Genomic DNA, 6,624 nt, shown 5'->3' with positions numbered 1-6,624 from the left:
AAAGAACTTTGGAAAAGTTCTTAGAGCTCTATGAAAAATCAATGTAAGAAGAATCTAATTATGCTATGAATACCGACTCATCTTCAAAAGCATCCGGATCCGAGGAGATTACCGGAACAATGCTAATTGCCGAGTACCTACCTGAAGACAATGAAAGTACCTCGAAAATGAACATCGAGAGCATCGATGAAGGGGAAGACACTATAGAAGAAAGAAACAATGAAAGGGGAGCATCTATCGATGAATATATGGTAAGTCAGGTAAGTAAGCTTCCTCAAGAGTAATTATTTAAAACTATGCAAATACTAAGTAAATCATTATATAAAAAGAAAACAGAGTATATAAACTCAAAGAAAGAACATGCATGTCTAAAAGAATAATTTGAAAAACTAATAGATAAAACTACAAAATTGAAAGATAAAATTGAAATGTTAGAAACAGATTATTCATGCTCAAATTTTCTACATGCTAATGATAGAAATTTTAAATATGATCAAGGACTTAATTGGCATTTTAAATTTCATAAAGGCCAAGTTATAAGGATATCACAAAAACATATTCTAAAGAAATTTTTTATTAACCTAGTTGGAAGGAACCTATATTGGGTTCCAAAAATATGCTTAGATTAAATTATTATGCTTTAAAGTTAGACCTAGGACTTTCAGAAAAAAATAAATAAATATTTAATTTCTTTAAAAGACTTTGTCTAGAAGTGATTGTTATTCTAATAACCAATAATGCTTGGTACCTCGCCATAGTTTGGAAACCAATTACTGAAATGAATATTTAATTGACTAACTGTTAAGCATGTAATTAAAAATGATATAATGATTTTAAACAAATTGTTTATCAAAATTTATATTAGAAATTATTTAGAAGTTAATTTTTTTATCTATATAAAAATTTAAAATGTTTTCTGTTAAATTTTTTTTAGAGTTATTTTTAAACTTTATTTTTCTATAAAAAAATTACCATCTTTCTAGAAAAGATTTTTTTTTAAAAAAATTTATGTCTACTCAGCCCTTAGTAAATTTTTTTTAAAAAAAATCGTTATAAGATTCCAAAATTTTCAATTTTTTTAAATTTTCTAGGAAATAGTGTTTCCCTTAGACTTTATTTTAGATTTATTTTTCAAAGGATTTACAAGTACCCTATTTTTAATGTGATCAAAGGGGGAAAAGTGAAGATTAAGTCTAGGGGGTATTATTAATTTTTGCACATTATTATTTGCAAAATTTCCCTTGTTATTTTTTGTTTATATTTTTTTTCCTAGCTTAACTTGGGTTGTTCACATCAAAAAGGGAGAGATTCTTAGTACCTCAAGGTAGTTTTGATGTGATCAACCAAGTCAAGTTAGGTCCTATTGGTATTTAACCTTTGTGTCTAAATGTACAAGAACTTAGGAGCACAGGAAGTCGAGCGAAAAACGTAGCTAGCGAGAAGGACAGCACGGGAGAGAGCCGACAGGCTCAGTGCGTCGGAGGGATGAGGCGTTGGGAAGAGTATGCTGACAGACGAGAAGGAGGCACGCAGCATTTCTGAGGGACGAGAAGATGAAGCAAAAGACTGCTCGAAGGCCGGAAAATGGGTTCAGATGAGCCCTATTCTGGATAGCCAAAATCACCCAAGCAAGTGGAACTAGAGAGGAAGACCTGGACCAATGCAAGCGGAACCGAAGTGAAAGACCGGAACTGAAAGTCAATAGGAAGTTGACTTTCTCGGTTCCTCCGAGTGCCCGAACCAGGAACTTCATCGAAACGTGACGTGGTGCATTCTATTACAACGGGGATAAAAGTTTATCCCCCTCCAGGCGCCTAGAACCCTTTCAAGCACCTCGACCAGGGCTATAAATGTAGTCCTGGTCCTAATAGCTCAGAACAACACTTGTAATTGATTTCAATTGATTTTAGCTTTGTAGTTGTGAGATTTGACTGTTGTAAGAGGCTTCTCTGCCCAAAGGAGATTTTAGTGAGATTTCAACTTCATTGGATTAGCAATCCCCTGATTACAAACCAAGTAACTCTTATTGTGCCTCATCTTTCTTTAATTAGCTTTTTAATCCTTTTATGCAAGTGTTAGTTTAATCAAGCCTGTAAAGTTCGAGAAAGGTTCGATTTTTTTATTGTGCAGACTATTCACCCCCCTCTAGCAAACTGCCAAGGGACCTACACCAAAGTCCTAGTTTTTCATACTTATGAGAACTATCATAAATATAAGCAGCTGACCCCTAGGGTCTCAGATTATTTATATCTAGTTTTCTACTTGTCCAAGGTTCATATGGGGTAGATGGAATTAACTTTAAAGGCACTTTGTTAAATATATAGGCCGTAGTTAATAATGCATCTCCCTAATAAGAGATGGGCAAATTAACCTGCTCCATCATAAACCTAACCATTTTAAGAAGAGTCCTATTTCTTCTTTCAGCTACCCCATTTTGCTGTGGAATTTCAAAGATTGTCAGCTGTCTAATAATTCCTCTATCATTACATATTGTCTTGAACATATTGGACAAATATTTCCCTCCATGATTAGTGTGTAAAGTTTTAACTTTACGTTTTATTTGATTCTCAACTTTGTTCATATAACCAATGAAGCAATCCAATGCTTCAAATTTATGAGAAATCAAATACACATGACTAAAATGAGAGAAATCGTCAATAAATGTAATGAAATAGGAAGATCCATGTCTAGCCTTGACATTCATTGGATGATAAATATCCAAATGAATTAACTACAATAGTGATTCAACTTTAATAGTCTTACTAAATGGTTTCCTAGTTGCTTTTTCAATAAGACAATGCTTACATATAGACAAGTGAATCTTAGCTCGAGTGCCTAATAGACCCTCTCTAGCCAACTGATTCATACATTCTTGTCTTATGTGTCCTAATCTAGCATACCAAACCTTATCAGTTATACTTGCATCACTAGTTAGAGCAATGCTTAAACAACAACCTTCAATAGCACAATTGACATCTGGTTCTACATCAAGAATTATAAGACCATTTGTTAAAAAACTATATTCGATTGACACTGTGTCAATCTTAAGTTTAGCACATCGGTTGTAAAAATTAATACAATGCTCTAAATTAAGAAGACACGTAACGAAAATAAGATTCCGTCAAATTTCAGGAGCATATAGGACATCATGTAGAAACAAAACACTACCACCATGGAGGTTGAGTTTGTAAGTGTCGACTCCTTTGACTTCAACTCTTGCATTGTTTTCTACATAAATTCACTTATTGTTAGCTGGTACCCGATGATACTTAACAAATGTAATTCGCTCTTGAGCTACATAGTTGGTTGCTCCTGAATCTATAATCTACAAAGGATAAGAATCAGCTAACAATATTCAACTAGTAACAAAATGTTCAGAAAAAGAAGACACATTTGGATTTACCTTTTTCGGCTTACTACACTCCTGAGCGAAGTGACCCCTCATGTCGCAGTTAAAACAAGTCAACTTATTTTTAGGTTTCTTTCCTAACTTCTTTCTTTTCTTCTTAATTGGGTTTTGTCCCACAGTAGTATAGCTTCTTTCTTCTTTTCCTTCTCTTTCTTGAACCATTTCTTTTTCATGGATCTAGATGATCCAACAAAACAAACAGTCACATAGGCTAGTCTAGAAATTCTTGATGATTCAACTCTTTCCACCTTCAATTCTATATGATGTGAGACATCAGTGAAAGTCTTGATACTCTTACTCTGAGTTAGAATCAGCTTCATGGTCTCCCAAGAATCTAGAAGGGAAAGAATAACTACTTGAACCTATTGTGTTGGTGCGGGAAGCATCCGACGATCGAACCTCAGTTTTGATAATGGCAAAGGGATTCAAAGTTAAGTTTAATTGTTATCTAATGTATATGACTGAGTGTTTCAGGAAAGTCCTAGCTGCGGTTAGGCAAGGTGAAAACCCTAGGGGGTGGTAACCCTAGGTCCTAGGGGGTGGTAACCCTAGGTGGAGAAAAGTCCTAGCTGCGGTTAGGCAAAAGGAAAACCCTAGGGGGCGGTAACCCTAGGTCATAGGGGGTAGTAACCCTATGCGGGAAGTCTTGGCGGGTCGGCGCTTCGGGCAAAAATCCTAGGGGGTGGTAACCCTAGGTTAAAATCCTGGTGTCGCGAACCGGGTAGAAGTCTGGATGGGTCGAGGACCGGACATCCAGCATGAAGACCGGAAGTATCGGACGCTGAGCAAAAGTCCAATCGATCTGGAGGATCGCACTGGCAAAAGATAAAATCTCCTGAGTGGAGTAGATGAGGACGCGTTCCCCGTAGAGGGAACAATAGGCGTCGGGTCGACCTAGGGTTTCCGGTTGGAAACTCGAAGTCAGACCCGGACAGTCCGAAGACTGTCAACCGTTTATATTCATACAATATTATCTTGTGTTCTAACTCTGTTTTGCAGGAAACTAATTATTTTATGCAGGGTTGGAACTGACCAGGATCGGTCGACCGAACCTCTGGATCGGTCGACCGAACCCACAAGCCAGCAGACAGATCTCCAGATGGTTGAACTGGGGTCGGCCAGGGGATCGGTCGACCGAACTCTGGGATCGGTCGACCGAACCTGTGTTGGTGTCAACAGGATCGGGTGTTGACTGGATCTCGCTGACTGGATGAGGATGCTGACCGGATCAGGGGGATCGGTCGACCGATCAGGAGGATCGGTCGACCGACCGACGGTAAGTCAAATCTGATCCCAAGGTGATCGGATCTGGATCAGCTTTCACAGAGCTATAAAAGAAGGCATCGGGGTGCAGCCTATTCATCGAATTCCGAACAGAAGTTCTGCGCTCTTGTGTGCTCCGTACGCTTCAACAAACACTCTGCTGCTACAACGAACCGAAACTCCAAAGCTCTTCCATTTTCTTGTTCGTTGGTATTGTTGGTGCGGGAAGCATCCGACGATCGAACCTAAGTTTTGATAATGGCAAAGGATTCAAAGTTAAGGTGCTTTGTTATCTGACAGCTTTTGCTGAGTGTTTCAGGAAAGTCCTAACTGCGGTTAGGCAAGGTAAAACCCTAGGGGGTGGTAACCCTAGGTCATAGGGGGTGGTAACCCTATGCGGAAAGTCTTGGCAGGTCGATGGCTTCAGGCAAAAGTCCTAGGGGGTGGTAACCCTAGGTGGAAAGCCCTGGTGTCGCGAACCAGGTGAAAGTCTGAACTGGCCGGTGAAGCGGATGTTCAGCAGAAAGTCCGGAAGCAGCGAGTGCCGAGCAAAAGTCCAGTCGATCTGGAGGATCGTACTGGCAACAGGTAAATCTCCTGAGTGGAGTAGGTGAGGACGCGTTCCCCGTAGAGGGAACAGTAGGCGTCGGGTCGACCTAGGGTTTCCGGTAGGAAACCTGAAGTCAGACTCGGACAGTCAAGAGACTGTTAAAAATTTCAATAGTTATATCATTGTTTTGTGCTAACTTTGTGCTGCAGGGTATTTTTGGGATTAACATATCTTGCAGGGACCAAAGTACAAAAAAGACCTCGGATGAACAGTGCCGAGGCGCCTCCATGGAGCTTGGAGGCGCCTCGGGTGCGAGCCAGGAAAAGGCCAGCGCAGCAGACTGGAGGCGCCTTGAATGGAGTTCAAGGCGCCTTGGACCGGAGGTTGAAGGCGCCTTAAACCAGATAGAGTTCGATCAGGTCCGTGCTGATCCACGCGGGTGACTCGGCTCGTTCAAGGCGCCTTGGTGAACAGTATAAGGCGCCTTGAACCCCCTTTATAAGGGATCTCGACCAGCAGCTTCAAAACGTCTTCTTCCAAGTGATTCAAGTGCTACGTGCTGCTCCAAACGACGTTCCGAAGTGCTGCTACTTGTGCCCGACGACCAGGAGCTCCGAATCTTCATTTCTTTGTCGTTGGTATAATTATTTACTGTCGTTTATTGTACTTCAACTTGTAATCGTTTATCGAACTTATAGTTGTTGCCCACCGGAAGCGATCAAGGATCGCGGGCCTTCGAGTAGGAGTCGCCTTAGGCTCCGAACGAAGTAAACGTCCGTGTCTCTGTGTTTGTGTTTATTTACATTTTCCGCTGCGTATTCTACTCGAGTGTTTTCCGAAAAACGAAATAGCCGCGAGCGCTATTCACCCCCCTCTAGCGCGTCTCGATCCAACAATTGGTATCAGAGCGGGGTCGTTTTGAATTGGTGCAACCACCTTTCAAAACAAATTTTTTCGCAGTTTTTTTTTTTCGTTTTCGGAGTCGAATTAGAATTTAGCCTTATAGCTATATTCTAATTTTTGTTTCCCTCGAATCGACTTTTGCTCGAAGTAGGTGCAACACCACTCGAGTTCGTTTTTATTATTCTTTATTCCAGCACTACTAATCCAAGACTTAGTCTTGGAACATATTCTGTTATTTTCTGTTGTTGCATATTATAAATGGCCCAACAAGAGGGTTTCAGCACTGTACGTCCCCCGCTATTCTCCGGAGAAGATTTTGGATACTGGAAGGGAAGAATGGAAACGTATCTAAAGATACAATTCGAAACGTGGATGATCATAAAGACGGGACTTCAGCTACCATCCGATGACGACGGCAAACCGACACCCTGCGAAAAGTGGGACGCCTCTTTAATAAAAAAGGTTGAAGCCGACGCCAAAGCTACCTGCACCCTCCAGT

This window comes from Zingiber officinale, chromosome 4A (assembly GCF_018446385.1).
Source record: "Zingiber officinale cultivar Zhangliang chromosome 4A, Zo_v1.1, whole genome shotgun sequence".
Taxonomy (NCBI): Eukaryota; Viridiplantae; Streptophyta; class Magnoliopsida; order Zingiberales; family Zingiberaceae; genus Zingiber; species Zingiber officinale.
The sequence above is the reverse complement of the archived record's forward strand: the minus strand, read 5'-3'. Positions refer to the sequence as shown.